The following is a 24,334-nucleotide window of genomic DNA, read 5'->3' as shown; positions in this document are numbered from 1 at the left end:
GCAGATAAGAATGAAGGAGCTTGAGCTGGAGTTGCGTAGGCTGGAATTGAAGGAGAGGGAGATTTCCTCCTCGTTGAGAGAGGCGGAAATTTCCTCCTCTTTGAGAGAGAAGGAGATTTCTTTAAAGGAGAAGGAGATGACCTGCCATTTCGAGGTGAAGAAGCTTGAGGAGGAGACGAAGCGTGTGGTGCGGTTGAAGGAACTTGAGCTGGAGATTGGCGTGGCTGTGCCATCTCTCTCAACAGGTGGGCGTACACACTGGGAAAGCGCTGCTTTTGATGTGACTAGACACATTCGCCTGCTGCCGGTATTCTCTGAGAAAGACGTGGATACGTTTTTTATTCTTTTTGAGCGTATTGCAACCACGATGAAGTGGCCTAGTGATTTGTGGACGGTGTTGCTGCAGTGTGTGTTGACTGGGAAAGCGCAGGAGGTTTACGCGGGGTTGTCCTCTGAAAGCAGTCTGGACTTCTACTTGGTAAAAGCTGCCGTTCTGAAGGCATATGAGCTTGTGCCGGAGGCATATCGCCAAAGGTTCCGTCGGCATAGGAGGCTGGAGACGCAAGCTTATGTGGAATTTGCTCGGGAGAAGGAGGTTTTTTTTGATCGGTGGTGTTTGTCACAAGGGGTGCAGACTTTGGGTGATCTCAGAGCTTTGGTGCTGGTGGAAGAGTTTAAGAACTGCTTGCCTGAGAGAATTACCACCTATCTTAATGAGAATAAAACTGTTTCGCTGTCCGACGCTGCGGTCCTTGCTGACGAGTACGCACTTACACATAAGCTTGTGTTTGAAAGAACGGTGCCGCAAGAGCGGCATGCTAAAAGCGATCACGAGGTTTCTGTCCAGCCGGGTAGACACGGCGCTTCGGTCGGTGAGGAGAAGCCCGTTACGGAAGATAAGGGCACAAGGGAGCGTCCAGTGTGCTACTATTGTAAGAAGCCTGGGCACCTGATCGCTAGTTGTTATGCTCTGCAGGGGGATAGGCAACCTACGAAAACGGTGTTTTGTGTACGATCGGTGAGACCTAAGCCGGAGGTGACTCCTGAGTGTCGGGATTCAGAGCTGGACGTATATGCACCATTCTTGATGAGGGGGGAAGTGTCTTTAACTCAGGGGGGGGGTAAAGTGCCGGTGACTATTCTGAGGGATACAGCAGCGTCCCAGTCGTTTATTCTGAGTGATATTTTGCCCCTTTCTAGTGCGTCCGGTGTGGGTTCAAGTGTAATTGTCCGTGGTTTTGGGATGCAGTGCATGGGGTCACCGTTGCATACGGTATACCTCGAGTCCGATTTGGTGACCGGTCCGGTGGTTGTCGGTGTTCGTCCCTGTTTCCCGATTGAAGGAGTGTCCTTTCTTTTGGGAAATGATCTAGCTGGGGGCAGGGTGTTGGTAAAACCTGAAGTGACGGTGGTTCCTATGGTTACGGAGAGTAACGATAGGTTGGCTCAGAAGTATTCTGAGCCAGCTCAGAAGTATTCTGGAGTTTTTTCTGCGTGTGCCGTAACCCGTGCGATGGCAAAACACCGGCCCTTGGACGATGAAGTTGGTCTCTCTGGCAGTTTTTTGGATTTGACTGCTACACCTATCTCTGGCCAGTCGTCGTCTGGAGAGGTTGGGGAGAAGACTCTGAACAGGAGTGGTTGTCGTATCTTCATCGGTCGCCTAAACCCCTCGGCCCGGGAGAAGGACGTGGAGAGGTTCTTTAAAGGTTACGGCCGCATCCGAGACATCGACCTCAAGAGGGGCTTCGGCTTTGTGGAATTTGACGACCCCAGGGACGGGGAAAATGCGGTCTATGAGCTTGATGGCAAAGAGCTCTGCAACGAGAGGGTGACCATTGAGCATGCCCGTGTGCGTCTGCGTGGTGGGCGCGGCAGGGGTGGCGGAGGTGGAAGTGGTAGCGATAGAGGAGGCGGAGGAGGACGCTTCCCTGATCGCTATGGCCGGGGTTCCCAGGGTGGTCGCAGTCGGAATCCTCCTCCGATGCGGACGGAGAACCGTCTGATCGCAGAGAACCTGTCGTCACGGGTCAGCTGGCAGGACTTGAAGGATTTCATGAGACAAGCTCAACGAAGGGGTGGTTGAGTTTGCCTCTTACAGCGACCTGAAAAACGCTCTTGAAAACTGTCTGGCAAGCGTTCCTGTTGCCACCTACACCAATCATAATCCCCTGGTGTACCTGAAATCGATACGTAACACCAATCAAAGGCTGATGCGTTGAAGCATTTTTCCTACCGGCCTTCAACGTAGCCTAGTTATTAAGCATATTCGAGGCAAGGATAACGTGGTAGCAGATGCTTTGTCGCGCTTGTAAATCAGTGTCTGAGATTGTTGTGTTTTCCTTGTTTTCTGTTTTTTGTTTTGGGGAAAAAATATCAAACTAGAGGAAAACACTAACTTAGGGTGGAGGTGTTACGCGCCTCCCCTTTTTCTTCTTGTTGCACCCGCGCTATTCTCTTCTGTCCTCGCAGGTGTTCGCGATTCCTGGGGGTGGAGCTACGGCTACTTAAGGCGTGCCCTGTGCTCCCGATGGGGTCTCATTCTGGCGTCTTCACGTTGACCCGAGCTGCCTTTGAATCCTGCTTGGAGGACTGCTATCGTTTTTCGCATTTGTTTTGTATAGCGGAGGATGGGAACTGTAGGGAGGAAGTGCTGGCTTCGACGGCCCATTGCGTGGCTGGCCCAGGCTTCGTCCAACCTTTTTGTTTCTTTAATGAGTGTCCTTTTGTTGGAAGTTCTGTGAAATAAACGTCACCATCATTGTGATCGGGAACTTTGGTCTATGTATTCTTAATACGTTGCGGGCCGCCGGATCGCGAGCCGTGTTGTAAGGGTGGCCGTAACAACTATAACTACTTAATAGGAATTCATTTCTAGCCTAGGCTATTTCCTTGTTTTTCGGTGATTCAGTGGGCTCGTCTGAACAACCAATCACCGAACTGACCGCTTCTAAACTCGTGCACGAGAATTGACGTAATCCATAGCAACCGCGTGTCACTCTTAGTTCACTCTTTGTGATTTATCCTTAGTAAGAGTAGGTCTCAGCGGCTTTGTGAATAACTTTTAAGAAAAAACTCCTACGTAAAATGTTTTAGTGCGAGTTAGGAGCACTCCTAGCGGTAAGATAAAATGCTTTGTGAATACGGCCCCAGACTTCTGACTCTATACTCCCACCTCGATTTCCGGTGGTATTGCTCCGTTTCTCCCGGAGCACTCCGGATTCGTAAGCTCAGAGGCGACGGACCCATTGAAGGACGTAACACCTCTGGGACCGGACGAAACGGTCCGTATCCGTATTTACCATAGGGTGTGAATGGGCCTTTATGCTAAATTTCAACAACAGCGGCAGAGGAGATTTGACAGGAGATGGTCTCACCACTCATGGGAATTACCTCATGCCGCACGGTTCTGAGGTTTATGATCTCTTCGGTAGGCCTCCCCTTCCTCCCCTGGTTCTTCTGGACAGGCTCTCGTCGCTCCATTGAAGCAGGGACTGAGACTTGTTGAGCAATACTCTTGGCCCGGGTCTTCAACTGGAGCCAGGCAGAGAAGTCTTCCAAGGTGTATGTTTGTTCTGCGCCATCTTTCAGGATGCCACGGGGCCAACAGTGCTCAATGAAACTGTCCCGGTATGGAAGGGGAGCTTGGTGAGTCGCCATGAGAGCCACAACTCAACTCACTTCCGCCTGTACCTTCCACTGTTAGCAGCATGCCAATCAATGAATGAAAGAGAAAAGTCCTGGAAGGCATCGCTATCTCCGAATCTGATGGGTGGTGAATGAAGGATGCTAGCTATTTCACTTTGGATCAACTGCCATGGCTGGCCATACTTTGCCCTAAGGGCGCCAAGAGCAGATGTGTAGGGTGTTGAGGCGTGCATATAAGACTTTGCTAGCTTGTACGCAATGGGCAGCCTCAGGTGGTCCATTAAAACCTGGTACTTGAATTGTTCAGAGAGGTGAGCGTGGATATCTAACAGGTTCTCCAACGCCATATCAAGCAGAACACAGTCACTTTCCTTTCCACTCTCGAAAAAAGGCAGTCTTGGCTTTGGGATGACAAAAGCAGTGGCCACTAACAGCTCCATGATGCTAGCTCCTTCTAATGACCGTTCAGTGGGCTTAAGCAAGGAAAGAGGTGTTGCTTTCTCAGGAACTGGATCTGAGGGTCTCTGACTCTTGGCAGGACGAGGTGCGGTCCGCACTAAATGGTGGAACGACGGAGGTGAGGGAGCTGCATGCCCTAGACTGGACGTCTGGACTACTGGGTGGCTCCCTTGAGCTGGAGCTCCCTGCTCGGAGAACAGGTCAACAGGTTCACCTGACTCGAATACCCTTGAGCTCATGGCAAACGGAGCCAACACTTGAGCTGGTTTATGAACCCTAGGCATCTCTTGCGAAGCAGGTGGATGCTCTGTGGTCACTTCTCCGGTGAATGATGTTATAAGCCGAGCCTCTTCCAATTCTCGTTGAACTCTCCTTAGCCGTCGCTGTAGAGTAAGAGATCGGGTCCACCTCTCTCGCTCCTTCAAGGCTGTTTGTGCTTGCCTGTCCAGTTCTCGAGCCCTGTCATCTAGGGCTTGTTATTCCCGGATCTGGCTTTGGATCTCTTGCAGTTCTCCAAGTTTCCTCCTCTCCTCAATCATGGCTGCCTGTAAAGGGGTGAGCTCCACCTGGTGACTCTTGCGTGAGCTTCGGGAACTTCCATTGGCATAAGTGTAAGTATAATAGGAGGCCTTCTTTGACCTTGGTAATGACTCATGTTTCTCCCTTTTGCCTCTAGATCGGTCGGGTCTCAGCCCTCCCTCTGAGGGTGGAGCTAGATTTTGAGCTGATTGCTCCTCGGCCGCCGATTCGGGCCGGGCCTAATTGTGGGTGATTTCTTCTTCCCTTTTCAGGCTGTGGATCTGGGTGTTCCAGGTTATATGCTGTTGCACCAGCAGTCGTAGTAGGAAATGGGTCAGCTGCTTGGCTATGATGAGGGAGGCTTTTGGGCTTACTGGAGATGCTCCCCTCAGGAGCCAGGGAGCCATAGCGGTCTGGTTTGCGCCTCTCTCGGTGAGGCCTGGATGAATTGTCACTGGGTTCGGCTGGGAGAGCCCTCTCATCCAACTCTTTTTCCTCTGCTGACTCCATACCAATGCCTGCCATGGTGTCCCTCCCTCAGTCTCCAGCTCGAAGGACAATAGTAGGAATTGTAGGTAGGTTGATGTAAATGGTGAAAATTATGATTTGGGTGGAGTGAGGTTTGACGAGCAGGCAGTGTCTCGGTCAGAAGACAGTGGTAGGGGGGATGAATAAGAGAAGGGAGGAGGCAGGGTTTCATGCAGCCCAATTTGGTTTATTTCTTATTATTTTCGTTTACTTGATGCTTTGTCTTTCATCAATCTCACTCATCATTGTGAGCTGCAAAAGGGGATAACAATAGAATTTGACAATGATCAAACACATAAATTAAACCAATGAACAAAGGCACATGTCTAGCAAACAAAGGAATCTCAGGGGTTGACACTAAGGTTTCAAAAGCCCTGCCCATCGGGCAAGTACACGTCAGGTTCAACTTGCCCGAATGTAATGTTCACTTGCCCAAATTATAATCAGAATCGTGAACGGGACACTTTTTGCCAGGCACCCTGCCTGGTTTCGGGGGGCTCAGAAAAATCATCCTAGCTCAGACTGAAGCTGAATGTTAGCTTCCACACATGTTGTGTTTAAAAAATAACAAACTTCTCTTTGTTTGCTTATTTATCGAGCGGTCACATCGTGCCATGAAGTGATTTCAGTCCACAGTTGCAACCTATTAAAGCTATCGCCAAGTTATATGTAGACCTGCATGATTTGATGCAAATGTACATAACTAAATGTCAGAGGTAGTAGCAAAGATATGTCTTTTTTAACTTTCAAGGTTCTTGTAGCTCTAACTGAATAATCACAATCTCGTTTCTAGTAGGGTTGTCAGTCACGATACTGGATTTTCTAACTTCAACACTATTCCTGGAAAAAGATCGATATTACCATTTTCGATATCAGGGGAAACGTTTTTTTCAGGAAAGAACATACCCAAAGTAAATAGATTATATCTCCACAACTGCAAGGGTGATAATGTCATCTTAGTGCCAAAATAAAGATTGTTGTGCAAGTGAAATATTCAATGGGGATAATACTTGGTTAAAGTGAATAAAGCCATGGAACACAGCATAAGTGGAAGATAACATTTCCACCTGAAATAATTATCAGTATCAGTTGGTCGTTATCAGTTGGGAGCGCTGTCTTACTATGAGACACAAATAAAGGTAGATATCTTACAATTTTGACACTTGACACCTCTATTTAAAGTTCAGGGCAATCGAATGCACCAAGCCAAACACTCGCAAATAAATATATGGCCACTAGATTGCGCTGAAGAATATGTTTTCTGATTGAAGGCAATTTACCTATTTCCTAAGAAACCTTCTCTTATTCATTGATTGAAAACACCATGTTAAGTTGCAAAATTTGGCCCAGATACTGGATAATCTGTTTATGGTGGTTTTATTTGAACTTTATTTGAACTTTGTGGACAAAAATCACAAAGGTAATACTTACATACTGGTTGTTAAAAGAAAAGGGGACGTTTCTTCTTAAATTGTTATTTGCGAGTTTTAGTAACAGAATGATATGGTTTGGACTGTTGGAATAAGTGGAGGCTCAGCTTTCATGTAATATATACAGTAGTTTGTGAGGGTCCAATTTCGTGAAAAAGATCGCTATTGCTGTGTGCATGTGCACAGTTATGAAACCCAAAACCGTGTTCTTGATAATTTGCCTCAATCCAAAGTACTTCCAAACTGCACTCCTCCATCACTACTCCATTTAACTTCTACCTAAACCGTTCGCGGAGTTGCTGCACTTGAGATGCTAGCTGTGTTGGCTAACCGTTAGCGAATCACTGCCAGAGACCGCACTGCGAGTGAGTGACAGAAGGCGGGGCTATATTCGCACTGAAGCGATGCGTGTCGCTTTCCGAGAGAAGAGAAGACAGCGCGCTGATCAATTGCAAATACTTCTATTTTGTGTGGTTTACCGGAACAAAAGGTTGTTCTGCAGTTTCTAAAAACATTTGAATAAATAGCTTTTATATTAACATCCACCCAAAATCCACTTGCCCGTTCGGGCAACCAGAAAAAATCTCAATTTGCCCAAACATTTTTTTTCTTGCCCCGGGCAAGCGGGCAACCGTTAGTGTCAACCCCTGAATCTGGTCCTGAACCAAACCAACAAAGGAATATGGTCATGAACCAAAGACAATCAAGTTAATAGATTAAATCACGTTAATTGAAGACGCACACAGGATACATGAGCGTGCCGGTGGCGAGTGCTAAGCATGAGCTAAAGTGTGCACAAACAATTTATAGGCTCCACCCCTCCCCCAACAGGTGAGGTGGGCGTGGTCAAGTGGCAGATGGCAAAGGTATGTTTAGGACGGGCAGATTCAACACATTCATTGTCTTTTTTCAATAACAAACAAAGTATCTCAAACAATACTAAGGAACTAAACTGAAAATGTGCTTCACTGTTAGATATACGCAGTGGAAGCAATGTTACAAAGTAACAACTGAAAATGTCACAGTAAAAGGCTGGTGACAAAGTAAAACATGATGTGCGGATGTGGCGAGGGGAAGCCGAGCCAAAGGCCTTCACCGGAAAACATTGAAGACAATGGGGAATAACACTGGCAAAAGAAACATGCAAATAGGGTCTAGCAGGGGCAACTACATGGACAACTCCCAACAATTCTCCGCAATAGGTGGAAGTGGAGTCCAGAAGACTTTCCACTCTTCGTCCTGTTCAACCCATCCCCAGTCGGATGGGCTCGGCCCTTGTGGATGTCGCTTCAATGCCTGTCCCCACACGTATCCAGCCTCATAAGAAGCACATTTGGCATGCTGTTTGAGTGCTGCTTGAGTTGGTGGGATCAAGTCATATTGTCTTTGCTTTCTGGCAAAGAGATCAAGTCTGGCCTCGTTCACATCGATAGACATTAGAACAACAAATCTATCCAAAGCTTGCAGTTCACTATCCTCCACTGCAGAGGGACATTTGCTTGGTCTTGCACATGTGTTTGCACGTCCCATGTTTTCCAGGCAGAGTTCTTTAATTTGCCATGGAAGGATGACACAATGTCACAACCACTGAAGGCATGGGAGAAGAGGATACTACGTGTTTTATCTGGTCCTATGGCTGAAACCACCTCATGTATAGGGATCCATCTTGTCTTCTCTCCTTTGCCAGAAGTCACCCACATTTTCTCCAGGCCAAGTTGCATCAAAGACGGCACAACAGAAGTGGCTATGATTAAAATGTCTGTGTCATTGGCATCAATCATCAGGGATTTGTGTCCTTGTTTCACTGCATGCTGGGCATGAAGAAAAATACGCGTGTCTGCCTCTTCAGGACTACAATGGGGCTGCTGCATCCAGGTTTGCAGATTGGTTGCTAACAGCAGCTTCCCCCTTCGTCACAATGACTATATTGGCTGTTTTCATTTCTGTTACTTTGTCTGCAATAAAATGGAACAATTCCTGCTTGTTGTTTCCATTCGCCCCAGCTTTTCCAGTTTGATGGAGTTCTGTTCCCCATGGGATGGTAGTGTTGGGAAAAATAACCTGCTGAGTACATCACATGTACATTATAAATATAGCTAACTCCTACCCTAGCCTGATGAGCACATCACATGGACACATTATAATATAGTCAAGTCTTGCTCTAACCCAACAACACAAACATGATAATATATAGTCAGGTCAAGGCCGGAGCTGAAGGCCCCATCTCCCAGGCAGGCAGATGGTGGACACTCAGACAATGCACCAGTATCATCTCCAGAACGGGAGAGCCACATTAATTTATCACACAGGAGACATTTTGAGAGCTCTTCCCCGTTAGGAGGAACCAAGAGATACCTCTGCCCACACCAGGGGCCTGAGAGCCACATTCAATTATCACACACGAGACATTTCAGGGGGGCACTCCCCGTTTTAATTTATCACACCGGAGACACAAGGAACTCCCCCCCGTTACGAAGCTCTCTCAGGGCCTGGGAGCCAAAACACACAGAACCACACACACCTCAAACGCACACACCTCATCGAGAGGAGGATACAGCATAAAAACTGTACCACACAGGGACTCTTCACCCTCTTTTTCTGAAGCAGACCTTCCACGGAGGCGAAGCTCCGGACGAACCATCAGCGCTGATTAGGGACTTAGACATATTCGATTTCTCACGCTTTATGACTCTGTATAACCGTTGCCACTTTACTTAATAAATCCAAGGTCCTCGTGCCGATAGACTTTATTACCTCTACGTCTCATTGTATCTGGTCCAGTAGCTAGACAGACCGTTTTTCCCCACAATTTGGTGACCTTCGACGTGATTTTTTCTGAATTGAACACGCAACTGGGAAACGAGAGACGGAGAGCGGCACGACCTCGAGACCCCGGAGCACCGGACCGATTCCTGCAGTCTCACCTCGCGCGCGCCCAACAAAAGGTAGGCAGAACCTGTTGATTAAATCCAAACTCTGCATAGTTATATAGGAACCACATTAGGAGGTGAGACTGTGAGAGCGGTTCGCTACGGGATATCTCGTGGGGACAAATAGGACTGCATCCCAGTATTTCCCCATAAACCCGATTGACCCTGAACGCGTGACACATCGAATATCGGCTCGTTGCATGGTGAAAGAATACCGACGAGACCATAGGGCCTATAAGAATCGGTCATAGTGATACAAGACTACCGATGGCCGAATAATGTATGCCTGGGCCAAAAGTGGAACCCGGAGGGATGCCTGGGCCGCGGGTGGAACCCAGAGGGAATGAGAAGAAAAAACTAGGGCCTATAATAATCGGTCATAGTGATACAAGACTACCGATGGCCTAGTAATAAATGCCTGGGCCAAAAGTGGAACCCGGAGGGATGCCTGGGCCGCGGGTGGAACCCAGAGGGAATGAGAAGAAAAAACTAGGGCCTATAAGAATCGGTCATATAGATACAAGACTACCGATGGCCTAGTAATAAATGCCTGGGCCAAGAATGGAACCCGGAGGGATGCCTGGGCCGCGGGTGGAACCCAGAGGGAATGAGAAGAAAGAGAAGGGCCTATAAGAATCGGTCATAGTGATACAAGACTACCGATGGCCAAGTAATGAATGTGTATTAAATAATTCTATGTGGTAAGAAGGTTAGAGTCCTTTATCAGGGTTAGATTCCCTTTGCAGAGGAAACAGTATGCCTGGGGCACGAGTGACACACAGAGAGACAGTGTGTGTGTGTGTGTGTGTGTGTGTAAGAGACCCAGAGAGAGAGTGACGGAGTGGCTGTGTGTGTGTGTGTGTGTGTGTGTGTGTAAGAGGCCCAGAGAGAGAGAAAGAAAGAGAACGAGCGTATTTGTGGGCCGGCTAAATATAGAAATAAATCAATCAATGATAACCCGGCTATGTGTGCAACGCTTGCTTGCTTTGTTATGCTCAACGCTATTTTACCGTGTCTGATGTTTGTGGGTGCGGGACACGGAATGAGAAGTCTGTTGATATGTTTCTGTGTGTGCGTCTGCGGGAGACAGAACGAGAGGTCTGTCGATATGTTTCTGTGTGTGCGTTTAGAGGAGACAGAGTGAGAAAGGCTGTGTGCGTCTCTGTGCGCGTGTACGCAAGAGGTGATGTTTCTGTGTGTGCGTTTGGAGGAGACAGAATGAGAAAGGTCTGTTTAGGTGTGTGTGAGAGGGAGCGAGAGAGATAGCAAGGAGAGATAGCAAGGAGAGCTAAAGTCGAAGGACGATCGAGAGGGACCATTTTCCCTCTAGACAGTTGGAGGTAGCGATAGAGTGCGTGTTTTTCTAACAATGAACGGTTGTTTCAGGACCACGAGAAGGGGCTCTGTATGGTTTTCAGGCCCAGAGTGTAATCCCCTTTCCCATATGTGTAGTCCTCCCATTTGAGGTCCCCGTCCACCATATTTGAAGTCCTCTACTCCACCTCATGTTGTAGTTCCCCTCCCTAAAATTGTATGGAAGTTAGAACCTGTGAGGGTGTTTTGGTTCGGCCTGACGAGGCCTGTACCAATTTCGGTGGTCAGCTTCTAGTTTTGTGTATATAGAAATTTGGAAAGGGGGAGCAGTATTAAGTTATATATAATAAAGTGAAAAGTTATTTGTGAATGAAGGGACAGAAGGATCTTTTTGTGTGTGAGAGATAGTTATTAGGCCTTGTTCCATGATGGAGAGTTGAGGATGTTGCATTCCAGGATCTGTTAACGGTCCTAGCTGCTGCTTGACCCTAAGGGGAGTGAGGAAGGGTGAGAGAGAGAGAACACATTTCCCCCCCCATTTGTCGAGCTACACCATTCAGGCAGTACAGAGAGACACACTAACACACAGTACAGAGAAAGGAAATAGAGTGTGTTCAACTGAAAGCGTGTGGTGGCCATACGCCATAAAATACCACATATCCAAGGAATGCAGGTAGAGCTCTGTTGAGTTTTCAGGCTTTGATAAATTTGTAGTTCCCTGTCTGCCATGTTTGAAGTTCCTTGTAGTCTCTGTCCATAGGTTTCACCTGAACAACCCCTCTGCTGGCCGAGAAAAGGAACTACCCATGGTTTCTCTCACACCCAGCCCCCAGAGCACACTCGCTTTCAAGGCGTTATGGCCGCACCCAACGTGGGTGGGAGACACAGAGAGAGAGAGAGAAGCCACATTCCACACTTATCTGTTGTCTTGCACCAAACAGCACCCCGTACTGAGGAGGGAGAGAGAGCGTGTTCTCCCGAAGGAGAGAGAGAGAAACAGGGAGACACGCAGCGGATATTCACATTATGGCTAATTTGTTTTAGTTTTAGTTTTGTTTTTTGTCTTCCTAGGACAACAGTTATCATTCATGATGATGAACATCGAAGTTCATGAGGAGGTTATAAGGACAATAACGTTGATACTTTAATAGGACAACAGTGATGCTAATCTAATGCAATTGGACTAAAGAAGGTGTTTCTATTAACTAAGTGATTCATATTATTTTCACACAGGAAAGAATAATTGAATAAATATGGATATGATAAAGATGAGGATAATAATTAAAAAAAATATATACATATACATAAAGTAAAAACGTAATCTTGATAAACTGTACAAGTAGGACTACACCTATTAAAATATGGGGTGTATCTCTTTGGTCAAGGATGACAGGTGGATTGATGCCACATCTGCTGGGAAGGGATCCTACATGCTATGTTGTCAATTTGGATTCGGAAGTAGTGGGTTTACCTTTCAAATGCCACTACTGCTGCTGCAACACTTTAATAATTTTAACTCTGATAAATGACTTTTTGTTTTATAGTTTCCCTGAGGAGTATTCATTACGCACACACATTTGGCTGCATAGGGCAGTTGGGGCTGAAGACTCTGTCTCCATCCCTCCACTTTGCGATCTATACCACCATATGGGTGGGGATTGATTGTATCTCCAGGTATGGCATCCTGCAGCGAGCCAGTATGGAAGGCTGGTTAGCCAACGACGGGTAAGATCCCACCTTGACACCCGGGACGACCTAAGGCAGGCACAGTCACGATTACTTGGCAGAGTCGCTGTGGGCACTGGCTTACTTGATCATGAAGTCACGAGCTGCAACAATCATAGGAAGTGCCGGGTGGGGTGTAGGGTGGAGGAGGAACAGGAGTCAGATATGTCAGCTCTTGCAGCAGAGGCGGTCTTGGAACGGGGCATGTCGCGTTTTATTTTATTTTATTTTACCTTTGTGGTATAGAAGGCCACTAACGCATGTACGTTTTTTCGGTTTAGTGCATGACTTTGGAACAGCGTGGTTTCAGGCGGCTGATGGTAAACCCACCCATATTGGGCTTTGGATTTGGACATACTGGTTTCGATTTCCCTTCCCAAAAGATTGGTTTCAGTTTGCTGATGCTTAAGGTTAGACGTTTCGACGTTGGTTGCACCAACGGCGTTCTTAGATTGGCTTATCATTTAATGCGCATGGTTTTGACCATTGCGCAAGGGGGGAGGTATTGAGGAGAATTAAAAAATATATATATATATAATAATAATAATAATAATTAGAAAACAAAGTTTTTCTTCACCATACTTGCAAACAATGATTGACATCCAGCTAAAATGAGTGTGAAATATATAAAAAAAAAAAAAAAAAAACACAGTGTTCCACAGATGGGTAGAAGCAGTCCCATCAAAAGACCAAAGTGCGGCTACAGTAATCAAGTTTCGGACTAGAGAAGGCATGACAAGGTTTGGAATTCCGTCAGAAATAAGTTCAGACAAAACGTTTATTCAGAGAACACTCAAACAAGTGATTCAACATTTGCATGTCAAATAAAGACTAGATTACGCCCCAATCCTCAACCACAAGGTATGGTGGAAAGAGTGAATGGGACGCTCAAGACAAAGAATTAACAACATTTGGGCAAGCACTAAATTGAATTGATGCACTACCACTGACACTAATGAGTTATCGCATGAAAACTAACAGAACGACGCATCTAACCCCGCATGAAATGCTTAAGGGTCGACCCATGCCTTCACTTAACATTCGAGGGTGCCAAAAGGGACTTCCATTAGAGTAATTAGAAATAGGATTAAGGAAAATATGTTTGAACATCTAACTGTTGTACATAAGTTTGTACTTCCAGCAAGAGAAACACAAAGTTCCAGGGCCAGAGGAGGAGCCAGATGCTGACACGCCCGGAGCCGACCAACTACCCAAGGATGATGCAATCAGATTTCGGCAGGGTTTGAATCAGTCCTGTTTTGGTGGTCCACTATTAACAAAAATGTAGATTGGATAAATAGTATATACTATAATCAGCAACGTTTTGTCAATTTTTCCACGGATAAGGTCAAGGGACTATATAGATATAGATATGCTATTGGCAGAGCAAGGAGGGGTGTGTGGGATGATAAAGACGACATGTTGTACTTTTATCCCCAATAACACAGCACCGGATGGGTCGGTGGCCAGGGTGCTGGCAGGGTTACAGTCCCTCAGATTAGATTTGGCAGAGAGCTCCGGCATTAATGACCCCTTCACAGGATGGATGGAGAGCCCAATGAGCGATGGGCGCTACAGGTGCAGCAGGTGCCATCCAAGCTTACCTGGGGATCGAGAGTTTGGACGAGGGACCACCAGAGGGGCCCGACCTGATCCGGCTGGAGAACATGGAACAGACCCCTGCCCCACTGTCCAAGAGCCCCCACGCAATGCAGCGCACCAATACATGAAGATCATCCGGCCCCGGCGTCCTGTTTCCACCACCGTATGCTGAAACCCCACCACCCCCCCCCCGCCTGTGACGTGCTAGTAACCTCTCCAGGTGGGCTGCCCCATTCCCGTCCCCGCCAACGGCACCACCCCCCTCCCACCTGATGCACCCACGTCGCCCGGACCAGGGATCTGCGTTCCGGTACCAGGGGTTGCGGCCCGTTCCCTTAAGGCTTGAGGGCGCCCCTGGCTGTATTCGCTTCTGTACGCTGTTTTTAGCCGCTCCCATATCTATGCCCGCGTCTACGCAACCGACGCCGGGAACGCAAATGTTGTTGTTTATATCGCTGTCCCACTAGATGGAGCTCGGGGATACACACGGGCGAGATTCCAGGGGCCTTGATTGCCCGTTTATCAGATAAGGTCCTGAGCGCAGTTGAATAAAAGGGTCTAATGCTCAGGTGGCGCCTTGCGACCACCTGCCCGTGATGACGCTCAGGACCATTCCGTGGTTTCTTAGTTGTTCCCGTGCCCCGGGCCTACCCTGGATACCCCATGCGTGTGATTGCTTATTGTTACACGACCAGTTAACTCCTCCTCACATCCTTAGTGTGTGGTCATCTAGGGATGGGTTGAGGGGGATTGCCATTCGTTGTGTACCTCATATCTTTCTGATATTATTATTGTTATTTAGGGACACGTTTCATGGTTGCATTTCTTTCCTGTGATTATTATTGTGTAGTGTCTGTGTGATTGTTGCATTTTTGTTATTGTTTACTGTTAGTCTTATTGTTGCTTTTTGCTGATACTGTTATTGTTCGGAGTTTGTTTTATTGTTGCAATTCGTTGTTATTATTATGGGTTGGTGTTGGTTTTGTTGTGTGGCCAGCTTTGTTGTTGGTTGTTGTTTTTTTGGTATCGTTTGATATTTGTTTTAGTATTGTTGTATGCTTGTTGTATTTTTTTATTTTTTTATTTTTTTTCTCTTTTTTGTGTATTATCTGTGGCCAGTATTGTTGGTATTGTCTGCTCGCGATGTAAGGCCGGGGTGGATGCCACCCCCTAGGTGGGGTGTGTATGGCATACCCATGTCTGAAGCATGGGTAGCGTTTCTCCCACGTGGTTCCCCATACACCCGGTCCAGCGAGTTGTTTTAGTCCCATGCTCATGGTTGTTTGTTTTTATGGTCATTTGCCTTCTTTCTGTTATTTCTAATGGTGTTATGATGGTAGTCCCGTGCTGGAGTCCTATCCCTCGTACCCCGAATGAGTAAAAGTCGTCTTGCGACGACTTGAGGGGGATATGTTGGGAAAAATAACCTGCTGAGTACATCACATGTACATTATAAATATAGCTAACTCCTACCCTAGCCTGATGAGCACATCACATGGACACATTATGATATAGTCAACTCTTGCTCTAACCCAACAACACAAACATGATAATATATTGTCAGGTCAAGGCCGGAGCTGAAGGCCCCATCTCCCAGGCAGGCAGATGGTGGACACTCAGACAATGCACCAGTATCATCTCCAGAACGGGAGAGCCACATTAATTTATCACACAGGAGACATTTTGAGAGCTCTTCCCCGTTAGGAGGAACCAAGCGATACCTCTGCCCACACCAGGGGCCTGAGAGCCACATTAAATTATCACACACGAGACATTTCAGGGGGGCACTCCCCGTTTTAATTTATCACACCGGAGACACGAGGAACTCCCCCCGTTACGAAGCTCTCTCAGGGCCTGGGAGCCAAAACACACAGAACCACACACACCTCAAACGCACACACCTCATCGAGAGGAGGATACAGCATAAAAACTGTACCACACAGGGACTCTTCACCCTCTTTTTCTGAAGCAGACCTTCCACGGAGGCGAAGCTCCGGACGAACCATCAGCGCTGATTAGGGACTTAGACATATTCGATTTCTCACGCTTTATGACTCTGTATAACCGTTGCCACTTTACTTAATAAATCCAAGGTCCTCGTGCCGATAGACTTTATTACCTCTCCGTCTCATTGTATCTGGTCCAGTAGCTAGACAGACCGTTTTTCCCCACAATTAAATTGTGGGGAAAAACGGTCGAATATGTCTAAGTCCCTAATCAGCGCTGATGGTTCGTCCGGAGCTTCGCCTCCGTGGAAGGTCTGCTTCAGAAGAAGAGGGTGAAGAGTCCCTGTGTGGTACAGTTTTTATGCTGTATCCTCCTCTCGATGAGGTGTGTGCGTTTGAGGTGTGTGTGGTTCTGTGTGTTTTGGCTCCCAGGCCCTGAGAGAGCTTCGTAACGGGGGGGAGTTCCTCGTGTCTCCGGTGTGATAAATTAAAACGGGGAGTGCCCCCCTGAAATGTCTCGTGTGTGATAATTTAATGTGGCTCTCAGGCCCCTGGTGTGGGCAGAGGTATCTCTTGGTTCCTCCTAACGGGGAAGAGCTCTCAAAATGTCTCCTGTGTGATAAATTAATGTGGCTCTCCCGTTCTGGAGATGATACTGGTGCATTGTCTGAGTGTCCACCATCTGCCTGCCTGGGAGATGGGGCCTTCAGCTCCGGCCTTGACCTGACTTTATATGATCATGTTTGTGTTGTTGGGTTAGAGCAAGAGTTGACTATATTATAATGTGTCCATGTGATGTGCTCATCAGGCTAGGGTAGGAGTTAGCTATATTTATAATGTACATGTGATGTACTCAGCAGGTTATTTTTCCCAACAGTAGGGGGAGGTCCGAGACTTGTTGACACCAGCCAGCTCCAGAAGTTCAGCGATGAGCTCGCTCTCAAAGTTTGCACCCTGGTCAGAGTGGAGACGCTGAGGGAAGCCGTAGACACAGAATAAGTTGTCCCAGAGCTTCTTCACCACCTTCCTCGCCGTCTGGTCCTGGCAGGGGAAAGCATGTGCTAATTGGGTGAAATGGTCAGTGACCACTAGCACATCCACAGACTTGTTGTTACTATCCTCGGCTGACCAGAAGTCAATGCACACAAGCTCCAGAGGGGCAGTGGTCTTAATGCTCTCCAGAGGGGCTCTCGCTGCGGGCTCCGGGGTTTTGCTGAGAACACATCTGTGGCAGTTACGGACATCATTGCGTACATCCTTCTCCATATCACACCAGAAGAACCTTTGACGGGCGAGAGAGAGAGAACGAGGCTGACCCTGGTGACCAGCCAGGTCATGAACACCAGACAATGCCTGTGACTTCAGGGACTCAGGCAGGATATATTGGAACCTCTTGTGTTTTGTCAGTGGATCCCTGGTAACCCTGCAGAGGACTCCATGCAGTATAGTGAGTTTCTCCCACTGTTTCAGAAGAACCCTCAGAATGCACTGGCTCTCGTTGCAGCGCTCACGCCTGGAGGGTCTGCGCTTCCTATCTACATAGCAGAAAACTCTCGAAATGACAGAATCCTGCTGCTGATGGTTTTGCAGGTCTGCCAGTGAGGGAGAGGAGAACAAATCCTGGCCAGGAGGGATCAACGAGCTCAAGCGGTCATTCATAGAAGCAGCCCTCTGCCTCGGTGCTGAGTCCCAGTCATCACAAGAGGAGAGGAGCTCTGACCACTGTGAAACGCAGCTCAGGAGCTGGAGGAACTGCTCACACTTTGGGTCACTGCTACTGGAGAAGATGAGCTCCCAATACCTCTCAGTGGACTTCATCTCCTGTATGATAGGTCTGATTACATTGCTCCCAAGGATGAGCTCATCTTTCTGTCCAGGAACAACGAATGTCGGCACAATGAACTTAAATCCATAGACATCAACATCAAGATCGTAGATACACTTTGGCTGTGTATTGAGGCCACCACAACCGATCAGCACCACATTACCAGGCACAAGATGAGAACAAGGGAGAACACCGGCAGCTCTCAGTTTGGATTCTGTCTCTTCATTAAGCGTGCATGACATGCTGCCCGAATCTAACATTCCTTTCAATATAGACTGGCCACTGACTAGCACTGGAGCATAAAACACCTCACTAGCTCCGTCCACTCTCGACGACCCTACCATTATGACCATCTTGTCTTCAGGAAACTGGCTTTAACTATTTACATAGATAGATTGCAAATCTCGTTCTCAAATGAGGGTGACTCCATCGTTGCCCACACTAACGCTCTATCTACGTGGGCTGGCTAATTTAAAGGTGCGCTGGAAGGACAGCTTGTCGACACAGCTGGGGATTGGGAGGCATTGGGACATTCATGCCTGAAGTGGCCAGGTCTAAAGCAGTTGAGACACAGCCTATGAAACCTGCAGTGCGCATTGGTTGTGTGATCCCCAGAGCTACATACTCTACACAGAGAACTCTGCTGATTCTGTGAGCGGGCATTCTGACGAGGCTCCCTCTGACCAGTGGCAAGAAAAGCAGTACACATAGAGAGGACTCTGTCAAACATAGCGACCACCTGCTGAGAACCAAGCTCAACAACAGAGGGACTGGGAGTGACGGGAATAGGGACAGTAGCTGGGGCTGTTAGGGAACTGCGGGTGCAGGCAGGCAGGTAGGACCCAAACGCAGACGGTATTGAACGGAAACGGCACTTTATTCAAACCTAAAGGCTAAGGAACAGGAAACTCGGAACTCGGGAGACTACAGGGAACTCGGGAGACGACAGGGAACACGGAACACGCAGGACTAGCCACCACAAACAACCACAGCAAACCACAATGACAGCACACCGAACAAAGGAAAGATGAGGGCTTAAATAACAAACACAACGAGGAACAGCTGAGACACATTAGGGGAGGGAACAGTAATCAACACAGGAGGGAAACACAGGGAGACACCCACACCCTGACAGTACCGCCCCCTTAAGGGTCGACTCCCAGGCGACCCACGACAAGCAAAAAACAAAGAAAGTCAAACCCAAAACGGGTGGGTGGAGGGGCGCCAGGAGAGGGGAATCAAAAAAAAAAGAAATGGACTGGGGCAGAGCCGAGGGACGTCAGGCGGGCGGCCAGAAAACTGCCCCAGGGCATGGCAGGGAGCCTCAGGCGGACGGCCTGAGGGGCAAGCAGAGGCAGAGTGACAGCGGAACCCTTCAGGAGGCCGGCGGCAAGGACGATGAGGGCTCAGTCGCTCAGGAGACCTGCAGTGGCACAGAACCCCCTCAGAAGGCCGGCAGCGGTGAAGGCGGAACCCTTCAGGAGGCCGGCGAAGGCGAGGTAGAGGGCGGGTCCCCTCAAGAGGAAGGCCAGGTACAGGGCGGGTCCCCTCAGGAGGCAGGCCAGGTAGAGGGCGGGTCCCCTCAGGAGGCAGGCCAGGTAGAGGGCGGGTCCCCTCAGGAGGCAGGCCAGGTAGAGGGCGGGTCCCCTCAGGAGGCGGGCCAGGCAGAGGGCGGGTCCCCTCAGGAGGCAGGCCAGGTAGAGGGCGGGTCCTCTCAGGAGGCAGGCCAGGTAGGGGGCGGGTCCCCTCTGGTGGACAGGGTAGAGGGCGGGTCCCCTCTGGTGGAAGGCCAGGCAGAGGGCGGGTCCCCTCTGGTGGAAGGCCTTGAAGGGGAACCCCCCTCGGGAAGGAGTGGAGGAGGGCCCCCACAGGCAGGAGCGGGGAGCGTGCCTCCCCTGGACGGTCTGGAGGGCGGACCCCCTCCGGCAGGAGCAGAGGCCGGTCCCCCTCTGGAAGGAGCAGGGGGCGGGCCCCCTCAGGCAGGAGCGGAGGGCGGACCACCTCAAGCAGGCGAAGAGGCCGGTCCCCCTCTGGAAGGCTAGGAGTGGGCTCAGGAACCGGACAGGGCTCGGGGACCGGAGTCAATGCGGGAGCTGGAGTGCCAGGAGGAACCGGGTGGTACCCCAAACTCTCCCAGCGAGCTATTGCCTTCATAAAAAATTAATCCTGCAGCTCACGGCTAACCGGGTGGCACCCCAAACTCTTCCAGCGATCTATTGCCTTCAAAATAAATAAATCCTGCCGCTCACGGCTAACCTGATCGTCCGCTGGGTCCATTGTGGGTGCTGTCATTCTGTTAAGGAACTGCGGGTGCAGGCAGGCAGGTAGGACCCAAACGCAGACGGTATTGAACGGAAACGGCACTTTATTCAAACCTAAAGGCTAAGGCACAGGAAACTCGGAACTCGGGAGACAACTCGGAACTCGGGAGACTACAGGGAACTCGGGAGACGACAGGGAACACGGAACACTCAGGACTAGCCACCAAAAACAACCACAGCAAACCACAATGACAGCACACCGAACAAAGGAAAGACGAGGGCTTAAATAACAAACACAACGAGGAACAGCTGAGACACATTAGGGGAGGGAACAGTAATCAACACAGGAGGGAAACACAGGGAGACACCCACACCCTGACAGGGGCAGGATAGAGGGGGGACACAGGAGGGGACTGGGGCGGGTTCATTATCATGTGGGTTGACTGAGGCTGACAATGGGCAGCGACAGGAGTGATAGTAGAGACAGGATGAGGCAGTGATTGGTATATCACTGAAGGGGCCTGATGTGGTATGCTGATATGCTGGGGACGATGAGGAGACACAGCCACAGGGCTCTGGCTGCACACTGACACATTCACTGCATGTTGGGCATGAGCTGCATTTCTTCACAGACTTGTCATGTGACTATCCAGCCTCTCCTGAACCTCCGCTGCGGCCCACAGTTCAGGGGACTTCAACTTAAATGAAATGAGACTGGGGTCAGAGCAGTGGGTAATGAACATCATGACCACCTCAGTACTGGGGTCCTCAACGCCCTTTCCATGCCTACGGAGGCACTCATCAGCGACATCAACAACCTTGTTAAGGCGGATCCAGTAATCCATCATGTCCTCACCAGCCCTCGGGGCAGTGCTGTAAAAGTCTTTCATAGGGAGGCTTGAGAACGTAAGCTCACTGAAGTTGCGCTTTTGTATGTCAAATACAGCTGTTGGGAATTCACTAGAGCCTAACTCAGGGTGGCTGCGAAGAGACACCTTCACCAAATCTCTTGCTTTACCAGTCAGTCTTGCCATAATCAGATCAACCACCTCAGTGTGCGTATTGCACTTCACCCTACTCAGATAACACTTCATCATGTCCTCCCATTCATGAATGGAGAATGTATCCGTGTGGTCACCCCTGAAGAATGGTGGAGCTTAAGGGTCTGACTGCGCAATCATTTTCAGTTGGGATGGATCAGTATGGCCAAGGGATTGGCCATACCGTGTACCTCACCCGCGCATATTAGACCAGGGGGCGGGGCAGGGCAGACAGCGGCGCATACGGTGAGGAGACGATGGAGATAGAGCCGAGCAGCAGGGCAGGCAGTGGCAGGCGCACCCCGGCGACCATGCGAGCGATGATGGTCGGCGATCCGACGGGTCAAACGGCACCAAGTGTGACCGGCTGAATCTGCGTTGTGTTTTTTTTTTTTATGAAAGACGTGACCCACGATCTGTCCGGACTCGGGAACTCCGACGTCCATTTATTCGTTGCTGAAGGTACACGTGAACAAATAGCTTCCTCTTAGCAAGTCCCCTTTGTCAATACTCCAACTCCTCTCTTCCCAAGTGAACCAGAACAAAGGGATACATACAATATTATAACAAGAATTATTGAAATCAAAGAAGTAAAAGACATACCTGCAGGTACAGATGAACAAATAGCTTCCTCTTAGCAAGTGCCCTTTGTCAATACTCCAACTCCTCTACGAAACACACAGGGGGGAGGGGAACTAGCATGACTACACGAGGGTCAGGTGCATGCTAGGACATCGCAACGAAACACAAAGTTCCCCAAAACACTGAAATCTATGCATGGATATTATATTTAACCCAGACTTCAATTAAACAATGTATAATCAAAATAACTAATATAAAGAATGATAAGCTATAAGATGGTCAAAGATTTGATCACAAAATAAATGTACGTACCTCTTCCCAAGGGAACCAGAACAAAGGGAAGAGGGCAGGGGGCACGGGAAACTTATGGGGTTCTCGGGAATGTGGGCGGGAGTACAGAAGGAGGTGGAGCCAAATCAAAGAACAAAATCAAATAGAAAGGGGCACATAAGGCGGCACACTTCAGGTAATAAAACAAAACAAAGACAATTTTGTGTAATTATAATTTAAGAGATATGTTACAAGTACACTTTCTTCCGTGGGCGTTGTAAAACATATGTATTCCTGTCTATTTATTTTTTAATTGACATTTGCATACAAGATTCTGCATGAATTAAGTTATACAATTAACTTGAAAGTTGCTCTTTAAGTTTGGAGCAAGGTGAGCATTTTCTGTGAAATGAAGCATAGTATGTGAAGCTATGTGTGATAGTATGTGCAGCTATGTGTGATTACATGTGTGCTATCTTAAATGTGTGATACATGTTAAGACAGCTGAGCACATTTTCTGTGAAATGGAGCATAGTATGTGCTGCTATGTGTGATTACATCTGTGCTAGCTTAAAGGAGCATTTCACCGGTGCAGACATGAATATGTATTGAAATTGGGTCCTATATGTAGTCGAATAATAAAATAAAATTCTAATTTGGTGCCGTCTTGACCGAGAAAAGGCAGAAAGTGACTTTTTGGCGCTTGTGGATTGAAGACAACAACTCCCACCATGCACAGCTTCGCTGGCGGCCACTCCCGCTGATCATCTCCGCCTATCGGACACCTCCTTGTTCCATCTACTAATGGAACAAATCAGCGTGGAGCTTGAACCGACGTCACTAGAGTAGTGACGCTTGCACAGAAGCATACGGCCGACATCTTTCCTTATTCTGGGTGGAAATAGTAACATAGTTACGCCATTAAATGCGTTTATGTAAACATTTTTAGCGAGAAATGTGCATTTTAATTTCATAATGTTCGCTCGTTGAATTTGAAGGATGTTTGGTTTGATAGTTATGACGAAGAGGGAACGCTCCATTCACTTGCATGGACAGCGTCTCTGGTCGCTAAGCAACCTCAACGTCTTGGCGGACTATATTATTGTTATTTATATCCGAGATTATTTAATCTAACCCGATCTAAACTCTATCATGCACCCAAACATGGCGGCGTTTGGGTTTCCTACCTCTGACTCCTAAATCCAGCGCAGCCACAGGAGCGTTGAACCATTTTTGTGACACACAATGATCAAGCGACAAGTTAACGTTACACGCGTTTGGTGTGGCCGTAGGCCGTGTCCACCAAAAGCGTTTTTTTATGCGGCTTCACCCAAAAAATCGGCTTCGTGTGGACGGGGCCAAGAAGGCGAACACACGTCACCAAGACGGGGAGACAGCGCCAGGCGACTTACGCCACTATCTGCCAATGGATCGTGGATGCCTGGGCTGATATAACAGTCTCCACTGTGGTCCAAGCTTTCACGAAGGCAGGAATAATCACTGAACTGCCAGGCAACAGCAGCGACACTGACTCGGATAATGACGAGAGGAATCCGGGCATGTTGGATGCCGTACTCGCCCAACTGTTAAATTCGCACACACAAGAATTCGAGGGATTCGTAGACGGGGAATGAACTGAAAAAGGTGAGCTTACTGTTAAGAGATATTGATCAGATATTGTTAATATGCACATTAACGTTTGAACATCGTTACCATGGGAGTGACCGGAGTTGTCAGAACGCTTAATACAGTTTGACTTTATCTGACTGTTTTGTTGACATTCTCTTTAGCACAGCTCGGTCTTGTCGATGCATAACGCAACCCCAGTCAAACGTTTGACTGCAGTATCTTCTATTCTATGCGCCTAATAATCCGGTGCGCCCTATATATGAAAACAGTTCTAAATTAGGCCATTCATTAAAGGTGCGCCTTATAATCCGGTGTGCTTTATAGTACGGAAAATACGGTAGTCCTCGTTTGTGTTTCTTTCGAAATGGTGAACTTTTGCATGGAGCCATCTTCTTTGTCAGATCCAGTACCCTCCGCCAATGTACTTCAGTTTTAGCAACAGCCTCTGTTATCTTAGCTTCAGACGCTGTGGATGTTAGTTTCTGCTGGTGAAGTCCCACCCACTGGCACTGCTCTAATAGGTCTGTAGCGTCAGTGGGTCCCACCCGTGGTTGTAGTCTTACGAGAATCATCTCCTCTTACACTTCCTGTTTTCTTGTACGCAAAAATCGTCATATTGCGTCATA

At 48.3% G+C, this 24,334-nt stretch overlaps 1 pseudogene; it reads left to right on the top strand.

Moving 5' to 3' along the window:
• Positions 1-1,496: 1,496 nt before the first annotated feature.
• On the top strand, positions 1,497-2,398 carry LOC130378362 (serine/arginine-rich splicing factor 5-like; annotated as a pseudogene).
• The last annotated feature ends 21,936 nt before the right edge of the window (positions 2,399-24,334 follow it).

The sequence above is a fragment of the Gadus chalcogrammus genome, chromosome 3 (genome assembly GCF_026213295.1).
Source record: "Gadus chalcogrammus isolate NIFS_2021 chromosome 3, NIFS_Gcha_1.0, whole genome shotgun sequence".
Lineage (NCBI taxonomy): Eukaryota > Metazoa > Chordata > Actinopteri > Gadiformes > Gadidae > Gadus > Gadus chalcogrammus.
Note: the sequence above shows the minus strand (reverse complement) of the source record. Positions and strands in the feature narration are given on the sequence as shown.